Source organism: Monomorium pharaonis, chromosome 3 (assembly GCF_013373865.1).
Source record: "Monomorium pharaonis isolate MP-MQ-018 chromosome 3, ASM1337386v2, whole genome shotgun sequence".
In the NCBI taxonomy this organism is placed as follows: domain Eukaryota; kingdom Metazoa; phylum Arthropoda; class Insecta; order Hymenoptera; family Formicidae; genus Monomorium; species Monomorium pharaonis.
In genome coordinates this window covers 20,142,575-20,163,563 of record NC_050469.1, presented here as the reverse complement: position 1 = coordinate 20,163,563, position 20,989 = coordinate 20,142,575, and the positions used below count along the sequence as shown (strand labels likewise).

The 20,989-nt window shown below is 31.4% G+C and overlaps 1 long non-coding RNA gene across 2 annotated transcripts in view; it reads left to right on the top strand.

Moving 5' to 3' along the window:
- Positions 1-18,032, top strand: part of LOC105830123 — a 90,461-nt gene extending 72,429 nt beyond the window's left edge. Inside the window, exons 1-3 of one of the 2 annotated variants that reach the window (XR_004962557.1) lie at positions 12,114-13,607; positions 14,100-14,422; positions 16,883-18,032. This is a non-coding gene — a long non-coding RNA (retinal homeobox protein Rax). Of the gene's footprint in view, positions 13,608-14,099; positions 14,670-16,882 lie in introns of those variants that run through there. The other variant, XR_004962556.1, reaches the window with a different exon arrangement.
- The last annotated feature ends 2,957 nt before the right edge of the window (positions 18,033-20,989 follow it).

Sequence of the window (20,989 nt, the reverse complement as noted above, 5' to 3'; positions counted from 1 at the left end):
TTATATTTTTTTAATGTGACTCATGACATAAGTTTGGATAGCTTTATCTTCAGTTATCTTAAACTTCGGCTGTTCGTGTGATGACACATAAATCGATTGAAAGACATATTTGCTTCATAACTATATATACCCCTTTGAATTTGAAATAAATTTGTTGCATATAATTTTATACTAAAATTTATATCTCTACATACGTGACACTATTCTTTTATAACTGCGATATCCATCTTAATAGAAGCAATAGAAATATGTACTAAACATTTCTACATACCGTTTTTTATATTATCTTATGAGAAGAGTACAGTGGATTTTGTGCGCAGACCGAACGGGTTGTGATTAAAGCGATTGATCTCATTGGATCACAAAATAATTAGTTAATCACTCAGCGCTGGATTTTATTTAAATGTACAGGAGAACGACGTTTAAGATCCAGCATCTAACAGGCGATTTCATGGCCGATCCGAATCACTGGCTGATTCTTTCCCCCTTGGTCCCTATCCTTTCCTCTTTCGTGCGCTTCTTCGTCTCGGTAGGACTTTTACACGTGCCGTACCATTAATCGTTCGATTAAGTCGCCTGATAACTCCCTTTCGAGCTCAAATCTTGTTCGCGTACCACCAGCCGGCGCCATAACTCCCTAGTTGTAAGCCGCGTTACGGCTTTAGAAAAACTGTATAGAGGAAGAGTCGACCGTGTTGCTAAAGAAACTACGACCGCCTACCTGGAACAAACCCTTTTTTCACGCTATTTTTTTTTTATCTCTGCAACACGCGTGCCGCAAAATTATTCTCGGAATGAAACACAAGGACATTCGAATTACACAAAGGTACATTTTTCTAAGATTTCGAAGAGAAAAATATACGTTTATAACGTTTAGACGTTTATTAACTCTTTTGAACCTAGGCCTGTGTGGTTTTCAACTATGAAAATTTGAAGATAGGAAGTGCGACCTCTTCCTTTCTAGTTATATGTAGCTATTATTTATAGCGTGCAATAATAGATGTATATTCGCAATTTCTCAAAAAATTTAATTACACATATTTGTTTAAAACGCGTGAAATGAAGAAAATGAAGAAAGAAAATTTTGCAATACAAAGGGATGATTACGATAATTTTGGTCTTTTGATATGGTTTTTTTTCCATGTTTCTCTTAAAAAATGCTTTCAAAAACTGTTTCCATTTTGAAGGATTAAAGTTACTACGATCTTAATATAAAAGCAAAATAAAATATAAATATATGCCTCTTTTAAAAAATAATGCGATTTGTTAGTCTCTGTCGACAACTGATAGGTACTTCTTAAGAACAAAATAGGTATTACATTTTCGACAGCTTCGTTTAACGTACAACAGATTTGAATACGAATGTCGTCGGTTGAAAATAGTCTTTCGGAACGGAAGCAACAAATAATCGGTCGGAGGTGTGGATGTAAACTGTGCGCGACGCGCTCGTCATACGGGGGGAGAAAGAAATAGCAGAAGGAAAGAGGATGGGAATGGATGCAGGCGAAGATCGGAAGAGACAGGAAGAGATGGAAATATTCTGAGTGCGCTTAGAGTGTATACGTGGACGCGCCCCATATAATCCCGACGATGCTTCTCTAGTCTTCTCCCCGCCTTAGATATCATCCTTGATCTGCGTTGCGGAGTCATTTTCATGCTGCTACGAATGCCTGTCATTGCGTTTCGTTGCACGTGATTTCCATAAACGTGGGACAGATCTCATAGACATAAAAAAACATTTTTTCCACATTAGACGGATTTATAAGTCTATAAACAGTTTATTCAAGAGAATTTATAAGAAATTGTCATGATAATTCAGCGTAACATTTTTACGACAAATAAAAATTTTATTAACAAATTTTGTAGTGGACAAACGTATTTTTAGTATTACTAATTTATATCTTTATATTTAGACTTCTTTTTATCGATAATTAAATTATATTTGAACAAAGCGAAATTGATATTTTAAGAATTTAAGAGTTAAAGAGTTTTAGATGAAAAGAATTTTAACGGTACATAAATATTTTCATAATCGCTATCCGTGTGCAATTCATAATCATATATTCGAATCTGCCATCTAAAACAACCCGTATGTCGGACATCTTTACGATTTATTACGCTGACACGTGTCTCTGTCGGATATTTTGTTTCTTCGTGACTCCCCTCTCTTAACTGCGATTAAAAAATATATTTGAGGCTAGAACGATCTAGTTGCTTAAGTTTTTATGGATATTTTTTTATGTAATATCTAAACGATTTTATGATAGAAAAAAAGCTTAATTATTAATTATTAATTTTTGTAAAAAATAAAAGTGACATATCTTACAGACTAAATATTTATTGCACATCTACTTTTCTATATATTTATACATTAGACACACGTGGAGTTTTATTTTACTTACAAACTTTGGAAACCTCCTGATGAAATTCGCAAACAACGTTAACAAAAACGTTATTCAGACATCAAAGCTTAATATAAACTTTATGAAATAGCCGATACAAAAAAAGGATGCAACTTTCCATTACTACTCTATTGGCAACGGGCCAAAAGGGCGTAAAAAAACGGACGTCCAACAACCGACGGTTGAGTAATGGATTATATTCCTTCCTGATCGCAGGTATTAAAAAATGGTAAATGCTCTTAATGATGGCATTAATAATTGTATTCACCAAACCGCCAGTATTGACCTGAAGACACCCATACGTGGCACGCCCGTAGAATACCCTTGTAACGATCTGGTTCGCATTCATCTGGGCGGAGAGATCGTTTGTGAATGAGCGAACATTCAATGGCCGCACTTTTGATCTCAGCGTTATTAATTATCCGCAAGTAGCTGCGAACGTACGGATCTTTTCCCGTCCATCTGAATTTCGTAAATCATCTAAACCCCCGATTTGACGGGTTCATTGGCATCAGCTGATTTCTGGCTAATTTAATTTAAACTAGCCTAATGCTTACTCGTATTATATATCCACTTCAAGCATCTCTGTGCGAAATATTAAAATTTAAACATAATATATGAATCTTGGAACGAATCTTTCTCTTTTCAATGTAATATTATTATTAAAATAATTTGCACGCAACGCGGCGTATATCCGACTAGCGGATGTAGGCGTCCCGAAGATTTCCAGTTTGCTCCCCGATCACCGATTCGCGCTAGATCACCGACTTGAGACTCGCTCAAGGCAGTCAGAAATCGTTTGGTAGGTGACCCTTATCGCCTTATTAAAGGATGCACTCCCCGTACTTTATACTTTACAATGGCTTATCTCTCGTACAAGCGCGTCTTTATATCTCGATCCGGTATCGATACGTATTCCCTTCCATGCCCTTCGGACCGGGCATACTTAACACAGACCGTCATTACTTAACGGAGAGTAATAAAGTTGTATTACCAATTAGCCCATCCCGTACAAGCACGCGCATGAACAGCTCGCGCCGATAGTTGGTAGCTTATCGTAGTTGCGATCGTTGCGCTGCCTCGTTTCGATCTCGCGAGAAGGATAAAATCGGCGATCTGAAAGGGGGGTAATCATTGTTATCTTGCGAAACAGAGCACTTGTTTCGGACGCAAGTGCACGCCGCGCCGTCACGATCGGCAGATGAATGCAAATCGCGAACTTAGTCACCGTGAATATTAAATGGAAACCGGGGGCCAATTTCCTCGTTGCACAATGATGCGCAATAATTGTACAGTGGCTATCCCGGCGCAAAAATTCACTCATCGCGCCGCTCGGTCGCAGCCCGAAAAAAGAATGCGGAAGTACTCAGGGCACACGGGACGAAGGGACCAGGGCTTGACTTGTAGTTTGGCAGAGCGATTTTTATTCACAACGGGTGGTGGTAACTGAGAAAACCGCGGGGGGAACGAGATGGAAAGACAAACAAATGGATAAGTGTGAGTGTGTCCAGGATCGTAATTAATGGGTAGTTTGGCGGTCGGCTGGACAGCTGTCCTCTTTTTTCTATGGCGACGGACGGGAATCGTATAGCCGACGGAACGTCGCAGCAACCGAAAAGTGGAGAACGAGAAAGAGAAACGCGGAAACCTCCTCACAGTCCAACTTAGACACGGCTCCAGACATGGCGGAAGGAACAAGATGGATTACCTGACACTACCGGACAAGATCAATTGAATTTCTATTTGGACGTAACCGAGCCCTCCGCTATAGGTACCCCTTCCCCCTCCTCTCCACACGAGCGTTAACGTCTAATTCTTTTTCAGCCTATACTCTACGACAGATTTCTCGGTCTCTTTTACAACAGCAAACAATTTATAGGTAATAAACAATATTGCATCTGATATACGGTTTTTTATACAGGTATAATATTTATTTGCATCACATTTCAAATAAATTACAAATGGCAAACTCTTTAGTGTGAAAGTAGTTGTATAACAACGGATTTGACAACGGTGGTCCTCTTAATTTTTTACACATGCAATAGCAACATAGGGTCATTCTTCTTTTACTGTCTCTGAGTAATAATAAATGACTTCGGCAGGAACTGTCTAATTACCTTCATGGACACCGCACAGATGCACGATGCAAGTACTGATAATCATATAACTTTTTTGTCGCCGGTTTTACGTCAGTTAAATTAAGTATTTATTAATGTGAAATAAAATTGAAAAAAATTATTTTAAAAAATTAGGAATAAAACACTTGAAAATTTTTTTATATATCAAAAATATTGTTATTTCTTAAAATTATTGGTTCTTTGTATAAATATTTTCTAATACATTCACATTAGTAATAATATTTTGTAATAATTTATCTATTTTCTCTCTTTTGGTCTTTAATATTTAATTACATAAACTTAACGATATATACATTTCAAAAAATTAGAAGATATTAAATATGTAGATCCAGCAGTATACTTATTTAGCTGTATACATATAATATATTATATACATTTATATGTAATATATAATATATATAATATATTATATACATTTATATGTAATATTTAAAATATTAGAGTTTATTTAATATTTAAATAAATTCTTTATAACGGGCATTAATAATTAATTCAGCTAAAAATTGTTGTAATTGAAAAAAAAAGACTTGATAGAAAGGTATCATTAATCTTTATATATCAGCTGATTTGATTTATATGGTAAAACTCTTTTGGTAAAGCTAAGATTCTTAGGTATTTTTGACGAAATCAAAGTTAGAAAAAATTAACCTTTTTCTGAAAAATCTTTTAAATGAACGGACAAACAGATAGCATTGTAAAATTTGCTATCTTGGAACACTTAATAAAAGTGATTGTAAACTGGCGTGAGATAACCACACATAGATGTATAGATCTGTGCACATGTTAGCATTGGATGTGTGTCCTTAACAGAGTATAATGATACAACAATAATGCATGTCTGGATTTATAATCGTGCCACTTTTGTTCGTATGCGTCATTCGTCTTAGCAAATGTCGTGTCATTGATGTTATATCGCATGAAACAAGTAACGCTTTTTTTGCAGTCAATAACCGATTATAATTATCGCGTATTTGTCGACCAATGCCGACAATGTTTATTGTCTTGTAAAACTATTTTTCTCGATAACATATGACTACAAATAATCGGATAATTATATGTAATGACCGCGACGAAGACGCGTAATAATAACGAACGTCACAACGGTCACGAGCGGCCGGTGTCAATCGGCCTTAATCTCGGACGTAAATATCGAACAGCTCGTACGTCGTATATCGTCGTATAACGCGTAGCCGAATGCGTGAATTGGGATGTTAATGAGCCCGTTCGGTGATGATAACTCGCTAAATGCCGGTACCGCTCGCGCAAACCGCTTATTTCAACCCTCAAGAACTTGCATCTGCATTTCGTACGAATGCATTCGCGGTGTCTGTATGGTAATGCCATGACTTCGGCCAACAAACCGGCAATGCATCGTTAGCCCGACTGGCTGGCAGATAAATGACGTGGTCGCCTCACATCTGACGTGAATGAAGCCAACGATGGCTTACCCGCGTATACCTACATGCGTATTTGCGCGCGCGTGTGCGAGCCGGTGTAGTCGGCGTGCCGGTACAACCTACGCCATTCCACCCGGTGATCGCAATAACTACCTAATGGTACATTGAACGCCATCGTCTAGCTGTTGCAGCCAGGACTTTCCTGGCGCGCGGGTTTTATTCAGATCAATTAAATCGTTTTGTCGATCCCGCAGGATTTTAGCCCGGAGCGACTGTCCGCGCCGATTGATCGGGCCCCCGTTAACAAGCGTTTGGTGCTCAGGTAAGCGAGCTGTGTAATGATAATTACGAACGCAGGCATAGGTAAGTAAGTTTAATAGAATGTTTCGTCAACCTTGAAGTACTAAGTCACGACAATCTAGATACAGTTGATCCCGCGAGCGCACGTCAAAATGACTTTATTTAACGAGAATATATTTCGTGTAAAAATATCGATCAATGATCACTATTATTCTTCAGTGACCATATCCGGTCGTTCAAGCGTATGGTTTATGTAATGGTTTTTCCAACGCGCTTACATCATATATTCCCTTAGGCGTTATTTTTGCATTCATTTACGCTGCAGTTTTCTGACACGAAACTTTAAACGCCACATAAAACGGTGGATAAAATGTTATAAATAGCATAAGGTAAAAATAAAATTGTGATAAATATTATTTTTGGATAATTATTTTGATATAACATATTTATAGCAATTGTTTTAATAGAGATTATACTTTGTCATCAAATTCTAAAACATTTATAATATTACACAGAAAAAATAATATTAAACATTAACGCAAATCATATTCAATATATTTTATTTGGCAATTTTTGTTTTATATATAAACAAGAAATTGTGTTCTTGCTTAATTAAGAAACAATAATAATCTTGATATATATATAATTAATCTTGTTTGAAGAATTCAATAACATTAAATTTCAGCATAATATTATATTTTATTTTAATATTGTAATAGTTATTTAAAGATTACAACATATACACAGTTATTTTGATAATAATAGTATTAAAAAATTCTAATTCTTGAGTTAAAGATATTATTTTTCATCAGATATTTTTTCTTCTCAACTCATAAAAATTATTATTAAAGAATAAAAATACATTCTTTTTGTTGAAATTATATACAATTTCTTTATATAAACACATTACATCTATTTAACGTTATATAATCTTATATATCAATTTTTAACATTTTTTAAATAAAAGTATTTTTTTTTATATTCTTTTTTTCCACGTATTTGGCTCAATAGTCGATTCGTTTGTTATAGACAATATATTGTTATACACAATAAGATAATATCTTTTGTAAAGAGTTCCGAAAATATTGACAAAATAAAATTAAATATCGTAATTAGATTATTATCAGTATCTTAATCGTGTGAAATTATTTTTTGGCGGTCAGATGGCAGTTTCTTGAATGCATGAAGTATTTAATGTGCGTGCAAAATTTGGGAGTGGCCGTTACACACGATACGCAGCTTACAGGAGAGGGTGGAAGTTGTCTTCCCCAGCAGCAGAAGAATCCACTGGTTTCCGGTACACGCGAAAGTCTCATTAACTTTCGCCACCCGATATACTATCCCGTTTTAAAATGGATCTACTGTTGTTCATCGACCAGAAACAGTGAAAAGTACGGTAACCGGCAAAGAATATATTTGTGCACAATAAAGGTTAATGTGGCTGCAATAAAAGGTCAATATAAAGTTTACTGTTTTGCAAGTATTCAAAGATTAATAGCAAGTGTCGTAGGTAAGTCATTTGAATTCAAGATCTGTTGTATCATTTATAACTGATTGCAAACAAATCCGGTTTTATTTTTTTCATTTCCTACGTATAATCTAATTCATGGATTTCTCCGCGATATAAATTATCGATTAAAATTATGCTAATGTACATGTAATAGGTTAACGTCACGTATACCAATGATCAAGCGTGTGTCGCTTTAATTTACAACGTTATGACGGAGCATCCTACGCACGCCGCGATGAGAAACGTCGACGATTCTACGGCGGATGAACAGCTAGCGAAGCATCGTGACGTCGGTGGACTATCATCGTATCAATGCGGCGGAGATTGACAGTCCTGGCCGTGATAAATGATATTTCCAACGTCCTACTCCCCCCCGCTCCCGCTCTCCTTCCTCCCTCGTACCACTGCGGATCCATCCCCGCTGAGTTCGGCTCGGCACGAGGGTGCCCCGACCGAGCAGACCGAGTAGCGAGGAGGGAAGATATTCGCGGCGAGAAGTAAACACGTTACGCAAACAAACGCTGGATCGATAAATCCCTCCCTTCTTCAAAGTACACTTCATATATGAGATTTTTAAAAATATATCTGACACGAATATTTCTTTCTTTATTGAAAGCCACTCTCGATTAACCAGCTCTCCGGGACTCTTCGGTACAAAAACCTTTAGGACACCAAGGCTGTATTTACCAAATTAGATAATTTTTGATTAACTTACTTGTTATCTTATTCTAATCTCAAAAATTAGAAAAAGATAAAACGCAAGTTAAACCAAGATTAAAGTTAATCTCCATTAGTAGAAATGAACTAAGCGATACAAGTGTACGCTGTAAAATCTGAAAAATTAGGCGCTTATAATTTGCATTTTCAATACTTTATGAGGTATAATTTTGTTTTCTCGTTTTTTGTGATAAACAAAAAATAAGTCCTAAGTATTCTTGAGCCATAAAATTTATGCTCATGATAACCTGAGATCTTTATATTTCTTCTACATTAAAATGTGTGATACTTTCAAAAAACATACATATGTATATAATATTGTAAGAATTAAGTAACAAAAACTTATTGCTATAAAATAAATCATTTTTTATAAAAAATAGCTTTTCAAAATATATAATAGAAAATATATTATGTAACTATATGTATAGATATTTCATAAAATATCTGTATTATCCTGTTCTTACACACTTGATTTGATGTTTTTTTACGCCTTGACTAAACATTTCGTAAAAAACAAATATCACCAAATTCTTACAATTTATTTATATATAATTTAACAATAGAATTATTTTTAATTATTTCTTGTCATAACACTTTGAACATTTTTGACAAAATAATTTTATCAGGTATTCTTTGCTATTTCCGAGATTTTTCTTGGAGAACTGTGTGAATAACAGAGCAGAAGACACAAAGACATATTTCTTCCTAGATTTTTCGGCATCCTTTGCGTAAAATTACGAAGAACGTTCAAGGTTGGGCAACTATTGGAAAGTTTCTATTTTTTGCCTGAAAAGGCACGTTCTGTCCCAACATATTTCAGCATGGTCTATCATTCAACTTTTTAGAAGTTACTAGTCGAAGGAAGGAAAATTATACACGAAGAAGTATGTAAAATACTGTCTTTTTTCTAACGTAATTAAAGGTTTATAATAAAGAAATTAGATTTAATATTATTAAATAAAGTTATTTAACTCTATTAATGTTTTTCTTAAGATATATACATTTAATTTTAATAAAATACTCTAAATAACAAAATAATTGCTTTTCATAAAATGTAGTAACAATGGATACCGTCTGGCTTCATTTCGATTCTTCCAATTTTCCCAAATGGCTATAAATATCTTTCTCTCTCCTTATTTCCCTCTCTCTTTTCTCTCCCTCTCTGGTTTTGCGAAAATTCTTTATTTCGAGTTTCGCTCACATGGCACAGAATAGGGATTATATGGGCACATATGTTACTCTATGAGATGTTACGTCGTTTTAACAACGTGAACCTACACAATCTGCTACATTGACTAATTATTAAATATAAATGTATTTTGTATGTCTAATATATATTTCATATTTTGTACGGTTTCCGTAAATTAAATTTTTGTACGTAATATTTTTGTAACATATAGCGATTTAAAGATTAAAAAGTGGTCCATTTCAAATCATATAACTTTTCACTAGATTCTTATAATTTATTATTAGTAGCGTGCCTATTTTATAACTTATCAATTTAATTACTTGCAGACTTGTACATAGATGACAAGACGGTAGAAAAAAATAAAAGTGCATAAACTACAAATTGTAAAAGTTCACACAAAAATATGAGACACTATATCAGTCTTGACTGAAAAATAGCATTCTTCTTTGTTTAATTGTTGGAAAAAAGTGAAAGTTGCAGCAATATTTCAATGTATTCATTCTTCTACTCAGTTACAGTTGTTTTTCTTAGAAACAACTCTATAATTTATTGCTATTTAAAAATTTCATGAAAATAGTGACCCTCTCTTTTTCTTTCTCTTTCTCTTTTTCTTTCTCTTTTTCTTTCTCTTTCTTTTTCTCTTTCTCTTTCTCTCTCTCTCTCTCTCTCTCTCTCTCTCTCTCTCTCTCTCTCTCTCTCTCTCTCTCTCTCTGTCTCTCTTTCAATTTTATTCTAGATTCTATGTGTATTTACTAAAACAAAACTTCAAAGACATTGTGTTTTCTATTATTTTGCTTAAAAAGTATTTGAAAAAAATTAAAGACATTTTTTGTTGAATTAAAGAAAAACATATACTATATAACACTAATTACAATTTAATGTTATTATTTAAAAAAATTGTAAAACAAATTTTTTAAAAATATTTTAATCTAAACATTACTTACAATCTTTTATTAGTTAACTTAATGACTTATTAATCATAAACAAATGTCACCGTACAGTAGTAAAACGACATAGTAAGTAATCTTTTCTAAAATAAAAAAATGTAGAATTAAATATACACTCGTATAAACAAAAGAATAAATAATTGCAGTTGTTTAAAACTATTGAGAGAAGTTAAATAATTATTAACATGCGGTGTGCATAATTAGGCTTTTTTTTAATTTTTAGAACGCAAAAGAAATTTCTTTTCCAGAGTGTAATATTGTACGTTAACGATACAACCCTGCGCAAATAAAGTCAGTAGCAAAAATCATTAACGAAATGCTCCCAACTCCGGAACCCTCGACCCTTCCCACAAGTATCGCCCGTCGAGGATTATTATTTATTGCTATCATGCCAGTCAGCTAACATAAAATGCATTTCACATCCACACGCGTGAGAGCGTGGAAGCATTCTTCTAACATCGTTTGATTCACCATATATACCTAAATTTGGCTACGCACGCGTGAATATACATGCGCACGCGCGCGCGCGCGCGTGTGTGTGTGTATGCGCGCGCGTGTGCACGCATGCAGACGCGTGTCCGTTTGAATCGGCCCGATCAGCCGTTTAGAATCTCCGCCCGTAGGATTGGTCACCATTTTGAACCCATCTATCAATCATTTTTTTGGTCGTGTTTTACTATTAATAGTTTGTCCGCAAGGCCGTCAATTATCTTCTGTTAAGGATAATTGTTTTCTTTTAACCCTAGCTCTCTCTATCGTTGACGCCTTGTCCATCATGTTTAATCACTATGTCTCACTTAAGATCATCTCTTAGCTCTCTTTTGTGATCGATAACAGTTAGTTACCCGACGGAAATTACCGTGTAAATATGTTTACTGGTAGTACTAAGAGAATGGATTATTCTGCGACTTTGTCCAATTAATACGCCAGCCACACACACACACACACACACACACACACACACACACACACACACACACACACACACACACACATACACACAATAAATAGAAACATATACTTTTATTTAATTCTATTCTTACTTAATAAGAAACTAATAACAAAAGTAATCAGCCAGATTTAAAAAAAAAAAATTAGGAAGGAAAAAAAGACGCTTGAGAAGGAATTTATTATTTTAATTTTCCATTATTTGTTTTTATTTATCTTTCCTTAAAAAACAAAATTTAATAAATTACAAAGTATAAAAATTGAAAAAAAAGTTTAATGTTTTTTAGAATTCATTAAATAGAAAAAAAATAAAGAAAAGAACTTAAAACCATTAATCATTAATCAATTTTTAAAGAAATTAACTTCCGTTATTCTTAAATTATATACGTTTTATCGTTTTTTATTGCATTGTTGTCATATTTTATATAATTATTAATATATCTCATTGCTGTTCTTAATTAATTGTAATAATAACAAATAAAATAACATTTATTTTTCCTTTAACTTGCGTAATTAAATTTATTATGATAGTTTTAATATATTGCTTTTACAAATAAATTTATATTAGGAATTAAATGGTCAACAATTTTGTAGCAAAGATACCCCGTAGTAACGTACACATGGTGGTGCGTATTGTGTGAGGTCGGGTTGAAAAGAGAAGGGGGAAAATCGCATGGGGTTTGTGCCAGTAGTGTTAATAGTGGGAGGGGACTGCGGCACGAACAGCAGATCAAAAATCGAATGTATATCGGGGGTGGCCTTAGAGTGAATGGAGAGCAGCTGACAAAGACAGAGCCCCCCCTGCGGTACCTCGGTTTAGCAAAAGGCGCCTATAGAAAATTTCGCTAAGGGCACATCCCCTCCACTTTTCCGAAGACCTCTGGTCACATACTGTGCCAATAACTCTGTTAGGATTTTCAATAGGAAAGCTTTCCCCTTCCCTCTCTTCCCCCTCTTCCCATTATACCAAAAGATACCCTTGAAGAATATTGGAAAAGCAGTCTATGTGGAATTCACAGCACAGTAACTTCGTTAGCCTTACAACTGTAAGCTCTGATTTCATACTCAGAAACGATCAAGAACGTTCTGCTATGTTGAGTTGTGATGTCTTATATTCGTATACGAGTGCGAAAATTCGACATTTTACGTAAATTTATAGCCAGTTGATTGACCGCGCAATAATGTAATCAATTTGTATATAGTTATTTGAAGTGACTGTGTGTGATAATAAACTAAACATAAGTTTGTAATAATATGATATGGAATCATAGTAATATGGATATGAGGCCAAATAACTGTCAGAGTAGCCAAATGAATATATCATCAAGCTACCCGTTAGAATGTTCGATGGCGCGGCTACCTGAGAAATACAACATGTCTTCAATTCAATCCAGTTTATTGAAGGATGCTCTACAAAATGGCACGAAAATAGCGAAACAAAATTATTCAGCATATACCTGTTTACACAAAAGCGCAGATATGATCCTTTACCTAGAACAAACAGCACCAAACAGTCCGATTGTTTCGCATAATTTATTTTCTTCTGAAAACTGTACTAAACTGAAGGAATGTCAGGAAATTTTGGACCAATTGAATCCACCCACAAGTCAATATCAATCACAAGAATACAATAAATATTACAAAAATTATACACGCACTGAACAACATATTGTGCAATCGCAAAATTACACACACACCGGAGAACACACTGTGCAATCGCAAAATTACGTACCTACCGAAGAATATATTGTGCAATCGCATTGTTACGCTTTACTTCAACCTGGCCCGTCCAATATTTCAACGCAATGTGAACAGAACAAACCAAAGCAACAAGCCATATTTGATATACAACAACAATCGCGTAACAATATGTGTAACTATATTAGTAATAATAATAATAATATTAGTAATAATAATAATTATAATAATTATAATTTAAACAACATAAAACAAAAGAAGTATATTAAAATGTCTGACGAAAGTAGCACTACAAAACGTCAATCTTCCAACGTCCATTATGCACATAAAATAACTGTAGATTGGCTTCACAAGATGGAAGGTTAGTTATTTTAATTAATATATCATAGTAGAATTACGTATATGTACATATATATAATAGTAATTAAAGAATTATTCAAATAAACATGTGACATTTTTATTCACATTATATCTTTTATAGCTAACTAATAAATACTTCACACATATAATTTAACATTATTTATAATATTTTTAACAAGTAATTATATCTGACAGTTTTTAGTTAGCCATTTATTTTATATAAAATTAAGATATATATGAAATAATCAGGATCGAATCTAGAATTCGCCGCCTGCAAATTAATTTCATATACAGTTACATGTTATGTTAACAAATAATTAACTATACATGATGGTATACATTATGTAATAAAAAATAATACATATTTAATTGTATTAATTGTTATAATGGTTTTATCAAATAAATAGAAAATCTGTAAATTCTTAAATTTACTAAATTAACTTTTAATGTATTATAATGTATCGTTTATTAATAAGAAAATTATTGATTACAGCTAATCAAAAGGATGGAATCAAACGCAAGAGAGAAACCTATTCAAAATTCCAAACATTGGAACTGGAAAAAGAATTTCATTTATGTCCATATATTGGAAGAAATCAACGTCAAGAACTATCTACGAAGATTGCTTTGACTGAGCGTCAAATTAAGATTTGGTTTCAAAATCGACGAATGAAGAAGAAAAAGGAAAAAAGTTTGTTATCAAAAGACTCTTCCTTAACCACAACCACATCAACAACATCGGAACCAGTCATGCCAAAATCCAATACCCAAATAATGTGTCACGGAAGACAAGACTTACTGAATCCAGAGGAACAGGTGCAATTACAATCGCAACAACAATATTACAAACAACAATTGCATTTACATAATCATCAAAATATGTCACCAATGCATTATTTAAATAATTTTCAAAATACTTATGATTACGAAAATACAATGGCAAGACAGTATTCATTTGCTGATTTTGATACCATTTACAATTGTTCTACAACATCAAAAGATATTGCAGAGAGTAAAGTTTGTTAGAAAATATTTCAAAAAGTGAAATTTTTAATTAATTTTTATTTATATTCTTTAATAAGTAGTATTTGTTATTAAAACATTAATACTGAAATTTTAATACTTTCCATCATTAAGATATTAAGAAATGTAAAGAAAAAAATTAAGAAACGTCGATATATTTTTGGATGATCTAATTATTTTTAAATATCTTGCACATTGATATTAAAATTAATATTATAATGATAATTATAATTATTTGCATATTAATTAAACTTAATGCAAATATACATATACAACTTAACAAGTGTATGTGATGAATGTTAATCTACCTAGCCTCGTCATTCAGATCAGACCTACATCGGCGTTTTAAAATTAATCGAAATAGTTTTAAGAAACAAACTTATAGCAAACTCAGGACAAAGTTGGTCCTTCACGCTGGTTTGTAAAGAGAGAATGCCGCCACGGCCGAGATCGGGGCAGCTGACCTTGCAACCACTATGATTTATGGCCGAGCTAAACAACGAGCATCCTATAGCTCAGGTACACGAAAGCTCGGCCGTTCACATCGCATTTTCTTCTGAACATTCTTTTCCTAACTTTGCGTTTCGATAGTAGATTTTGCCCATGAATATTGCAACGTCATCCAAAAATATTTTGACATACATAGCAAAATTCATATACAATCTGATTAATGATAGTATTCATACTCACACGCGCACGCACTCACGCACGCACTCACGCACGCACTCACGCACGTATGCACATGTTGTTAGTCAAAACATTGTTAACATTTTCTAGATTTGTATTTTTTTCTAAGTTAACTTTATTAACATTTCATAAGGATACATATAAAGTAAAATTAATTTGTAATAATAATTATTTACATAGTTGTTTATGTAATAATTATTTACATAGTTGTTTACAACATTTTATATTGAATAATATCTTTCTTTGACTACATATTCTAATATTGCACACAACAATAATTATGCAATGGCATACATATATAAATATATACACACATATAAAACTTTATATATACATATATATGTATAAAGCTTGTGTCTGTGTGTTTAAAGAGCAAGAGAGGGACAGAGAGAGAGAGAGAGAGAGAGAGAGAGAGAGAACACATACACATTGTTTTGTGTCTACGAAACAGGAAAGAAAATTAAAAATTAAAACTTACATTTATAAATGTAAGTACCATTTATTAAACTTACAACTTATACAATTTAAATATTATCTTTTATTATTTTCACAGTCTTCCATAATAAATTTGTAAAAAATGTTTATATCATACACATAATTATAAAAGAAAGCATTTGTGTATATTTATACAGCGTGTTATAAGCAGTGTTAACTTGAAGCCATTTGACAAGCTTAGAACGTTAGAATTTAGGGGATGACTAGATAGAGTGGGGAGGATAGGTATGCAGCTGCGCTGTTCACACGAAACAAGATGGTTGAAAGCATAAGCGTGCGTGAATGAGTGTTCTTCTTTTATTCTTATTTTTTAACGTTTTTAGTGTTTTTTAATGCAAAAATTTTTTTTCTTCAATTTTAACATACAGTGTTTTAAAAAAATAAATAATGAGACATTACAAGTGAGTGTGGACATTAAGTTTCATCGGCTATAAGTTGACAGTATAGATTTTATAGTCTAATAATAAAAGAAAACTTTTGTAATGTGACTTTTATGTGTTACGTTATAAAAAAGAGTTATTAAATTAAGTAATACAAATAAATTCATAAATAAAAATAAACAAATAAATCAATTTCAGTAATTTAATCAAAATGTAAAAAATAGTTACAAAAAATTTTATAAAATTTATTATAAATAAATTTATTATATTATTAATAGAATTAATTATTAAAATTTATTAATATTTGTGTATATAAAATTTACTAATATTTTCTGACTGAGAAGTTATAAATATAAAAATTTCTCAAATTCTACAATTTTATTGTGTAAAACACTATATATATTTTAATTTATTACATATAATTTTAATTGAAGTTTATTTCTCTACCAAATTAAATATATATTTAAACGGCTGAATAATTGTAAATTAAACTTCAAATAACCAAAGATAATATTTAAACATTTTAATAAAATAATGTAATAAAATTTTTATACGTTTATTCAATATAAATGTATAAAATTTTAATACAATATAATTTTTATACTTTTTCTAGTATTCTTTAAATTGTATAAAATAGTTTATGCTTAATAATTTAATTCTGATAAATACAACACATAAATTAAAATTTTAGGTAATATCATCAAGAATAAACAATAAAACTTATGACAGAACATTTAAGACCTTCAAAGAATATAAATATTAATATTACATCTTATATATTCTTTAAGACATTTGTGCCAGATACTTTTTATATCTTTTTATGTTTCATAGCTTAAAAAATTGTAGACAAAGGAATTGAAGTAATTTTATACTTACAATTAATAGAAAAAAGATACCAAATTTGCAACAATTTCCTAAATTGGAACCCCCTTATTTCTTATAAACTAAACATCGCACCGTATGAATACCGATAAAAACATGATTCACTTGGTTAATTAAAGAAATAAGAACCAATATTTTATACAACCATGCCCTTCTCTATATAAAATCTGCTAAAAATAAATTCGACAAAAGCAAGAGTTTTATTTGCACGATTTTCTTTTGCAAATTGCACAATTTAAACAATAGTGAATGTATTATCGATAACATCATTTCACATGTTTTTAAGTTCCTAAAAATGTTTCTTTTTATTTTTCTCTCTTATGTATATTTTGTAGTACAGTTTTAAACTTAAAGTTGCTATGTGTGCGTAAATTGGAACACTCTGTGAGATCAGAAGTCTAATGATAACAACTGTTACGCGTGACTGTAGTATAGCTAGGCCGCGACCGTAACTTTAATATATAATCTATATACATATATAATAACTTAAATGTTTCAAGACAAGATTTCACAATTTACATAAAGAGACAATAGACGAGTCGAAAAAGCATGCCTATTAAAAAATATGCTTCTTAGGCGAACCTAATAGAATAACATAGAATCTGTAGAACTACATAATTTAGGTAAGATATATAAGTCAATAAAATACAAAATTAATATTTCGATTGTATACGGATTCCAAATTAGGCACCTATTTCGTCAGATGTGCTTTTTGATATGAAAACATTAATTATTTAAAAAATATGAAACAGTATTATAAAAATTGCTATATTATTTCATAGATAGAAGATACTTTCAAATTTAAATTTGTGTTTTTAAAAGAGTTTCTAATCATTATTTAAGAAATGTTGTCCAAAAACAAAGTGGTGTTTCAAATTTGGTGTCTTTTTTTTTATATTTTGCATTTTTATACTTAATTATTTATTTATAATACTTTACAGGTAAAAAAATAAAAAAACACATATTATATTAAACATTTTATTATAAAGTTAAGTTAACATTATTATTCTTCTATATTTATCGTTTATATTGACGTTTACGTTTTACATTGACACTGGACTCAAATAAATTTATTAATTCATTATAATTCATTAATTTATTTTTGTGACACAATATAAATGTAAAAGATTACATTAATAATTTTTTATTTATTTATTGCTCGATTTATTAAGGTAAAAAAATTAATCTATCAAACATAAATTATTTTGTAACTTAAAAAAATGCTAAAAAGAGAATTAAGATCCTGTTTAAAATATAAAAATAATTATTTTTTATTTATACTATTTATTTTACAATTATTTTAAGAAATTATAATTATAATTGATACAATATTATATAAATACTTATAAATTATGTATCTTTTTTACCTCCGACAAATCTAAAATAAATGTAATTAATTATAAATATTGTGATCGTAATGTTTATTGATAATATTATAATTAAATAAAAATATTAAACATGCATCTCTTGTATCTAGAATAAAAAAATGTATATAAACATACATATTATATATTAATTTTATGTATATAAGATATATAAGGTATTCATATTCTGTAAGAGTTAAAAATGTAAAGACAGTATTTTTTTAAGATTTGTATATTAGAAAATTATAATATATTTAACTATTACTTTAAGACATCATATATTTTTGTTAATATTTTAGTAACTAATCACTTGTATCTTCATGTAAAAAGACATATGTATAAAGCAGAATAAAAATAAAATATATATATATGTGCATATATTAAGTTATTCTTCAGGCATCTTCAGGCAAATAAAATCTATGAAAGAGGAGATAGGTTGTTCGCGAAATGGTCGAAGATTTAGGCAAAAACGGAAAAAGAAGGGGAAGAGGATGGAAACAGGGGGCTGAGAAAGGTTTGTATGGCAATGTGTAGGTAAACCTACATTGCAGAACGCACCCCCAGGAGGGACGGCGGCAACGAGAGTGAACCCTGAGTTTGCAGGGGTTGGACAGAGAGGGCGAGGGTCGATATTGTGCTTGACAGATAGTTTCCCATAGCTCCAACAATCCATCATGGCCGGCACGCGGATACGTATTGGTTTTTGTGCAACGCGTCTTAGCTGTGAACCTCGAATTGAATATATTTTTTTCTCTGCCAATCCTCTTGCGTAAAATTTGTTTTTGCGTGCAGTGCGGAAGTTTAACATAATATAAAAATATACGTATATAATTAAAATCTTTATTCTAAATTTATTTACATTTTCATACAGATCTTAATTTATAAAAAGTGTACTTTTTTTCTGGAAAAATGTTACAAAATATTTTGCATTTTATTTCATTCGTAAATTCATAACCTGTTACATACTTTTAATAGGAGATTTCAGGCATACATATATTACCCAAAATATTTAAATATCCAAAATAAATTAATTATATTCAAAAATGCTTTAATAATTTAAATAGTTATTTTTTTAGTGTAAATAAATATATAAATTTTGTAAGTTTATATTAATTATTTATAACATATAAATAGCACAATTATGTTATTTGTTTTAATTTACAAAAACAAGATATTTTTAGTTATATTATATGTTTATAATAAAATAAATATAATTTTTAATGTAATAAATAATTATATATACAAGTTATACAATACATATTACACACACATATAAATGTGTGTGTACAGTTATATAGCATTGCATAGGTATATTTTATTTTAAAATATTATCATTATTATGTTATTGATCCAAAAGTAATAAAAATATTTGAGTATTTGATAAAACACTATATTCGTAAAACATAAAGTTTGAAACTATAGAAATATGTAATTTATCAATTATAATTTAATTAGTATTAAACACATTTTTACAATGATCATTTTAAAAATAGCGAAAATTTCTATTACTTTTTTATTAATCTAATCTCTAACCATGAACAATTATTTCTTAACATTTTTTAGTTTATATGAAAATTAAAGATATAATTTACATCTCTCTATATTAGAAGTACAACGACTTATCAGTTCATATAGCGCATTAACTCAAAACTACTTTTAAACCGGTTACAATACTTCGGAAAATCCAATCTTAACGTGATAGTTATAATTAATTTGATGGTGATCTGTAAAATTCGTACATGTCAAATGGATGATGATACTGATTATAGGGCTCTCCGACGGAAAGGTCTTCCACACGGAAAGCCTCAATAAACCAATGCGTCACATTGATATAAAGTAACGCAGTGATTATATCACTCAACTAGAATTGCTAACTAGAATTCTCTCTCTCTCTCTCTCTCTCTCTCTCTCTCTCTCTCTCTTTCTCTCCCTCTCTCTCTCCCTTCAATTTATTATTTATTTATGACGTCATACCATTGATTCGCAATTGGCCGGAGGTTGAATATTTACAGATGACTTGAATCATTCTTTATATATACGATTGAAACTTAATTTCAATGATAATAATAATTGCTTTGGCGAAGTCATCAAACCGTCGACATTGGATAGATGATGGGATGGTAGATTATAGCGGGGTAGAACGAGAAGTAGAGGGAACAGACGAACGGGTGCATAAACCATCCCGCGAATTACTAACAGAAAGCATTACAGATACACGTGTCTTGGCGGCTCCGCTTTGCGACACATGATTCATAGGGGTCTTGATACGTTTTTTACACCTGCAACAGCTTTATTGGAAATTCTAATGGAGAGGGTCCACTGTGAAGAGTGACACGAGATCTCAAGGCAGTGCACCTTGGATAGACCTAAAATAGGCCGGTCAGATTTTTTTTCTTACCATAAAATTTTGCCATCATCAGGTAATTGCGTTAAGTTGAAATACATTGACCCGTTGACATGCGCACGCGTGCGCCAGCGAAGAATAAGATTATCTTTTGGCGATTAAATATAAAAAAATTTAAATAAGAACTGCATTACACATAATTTTTTTA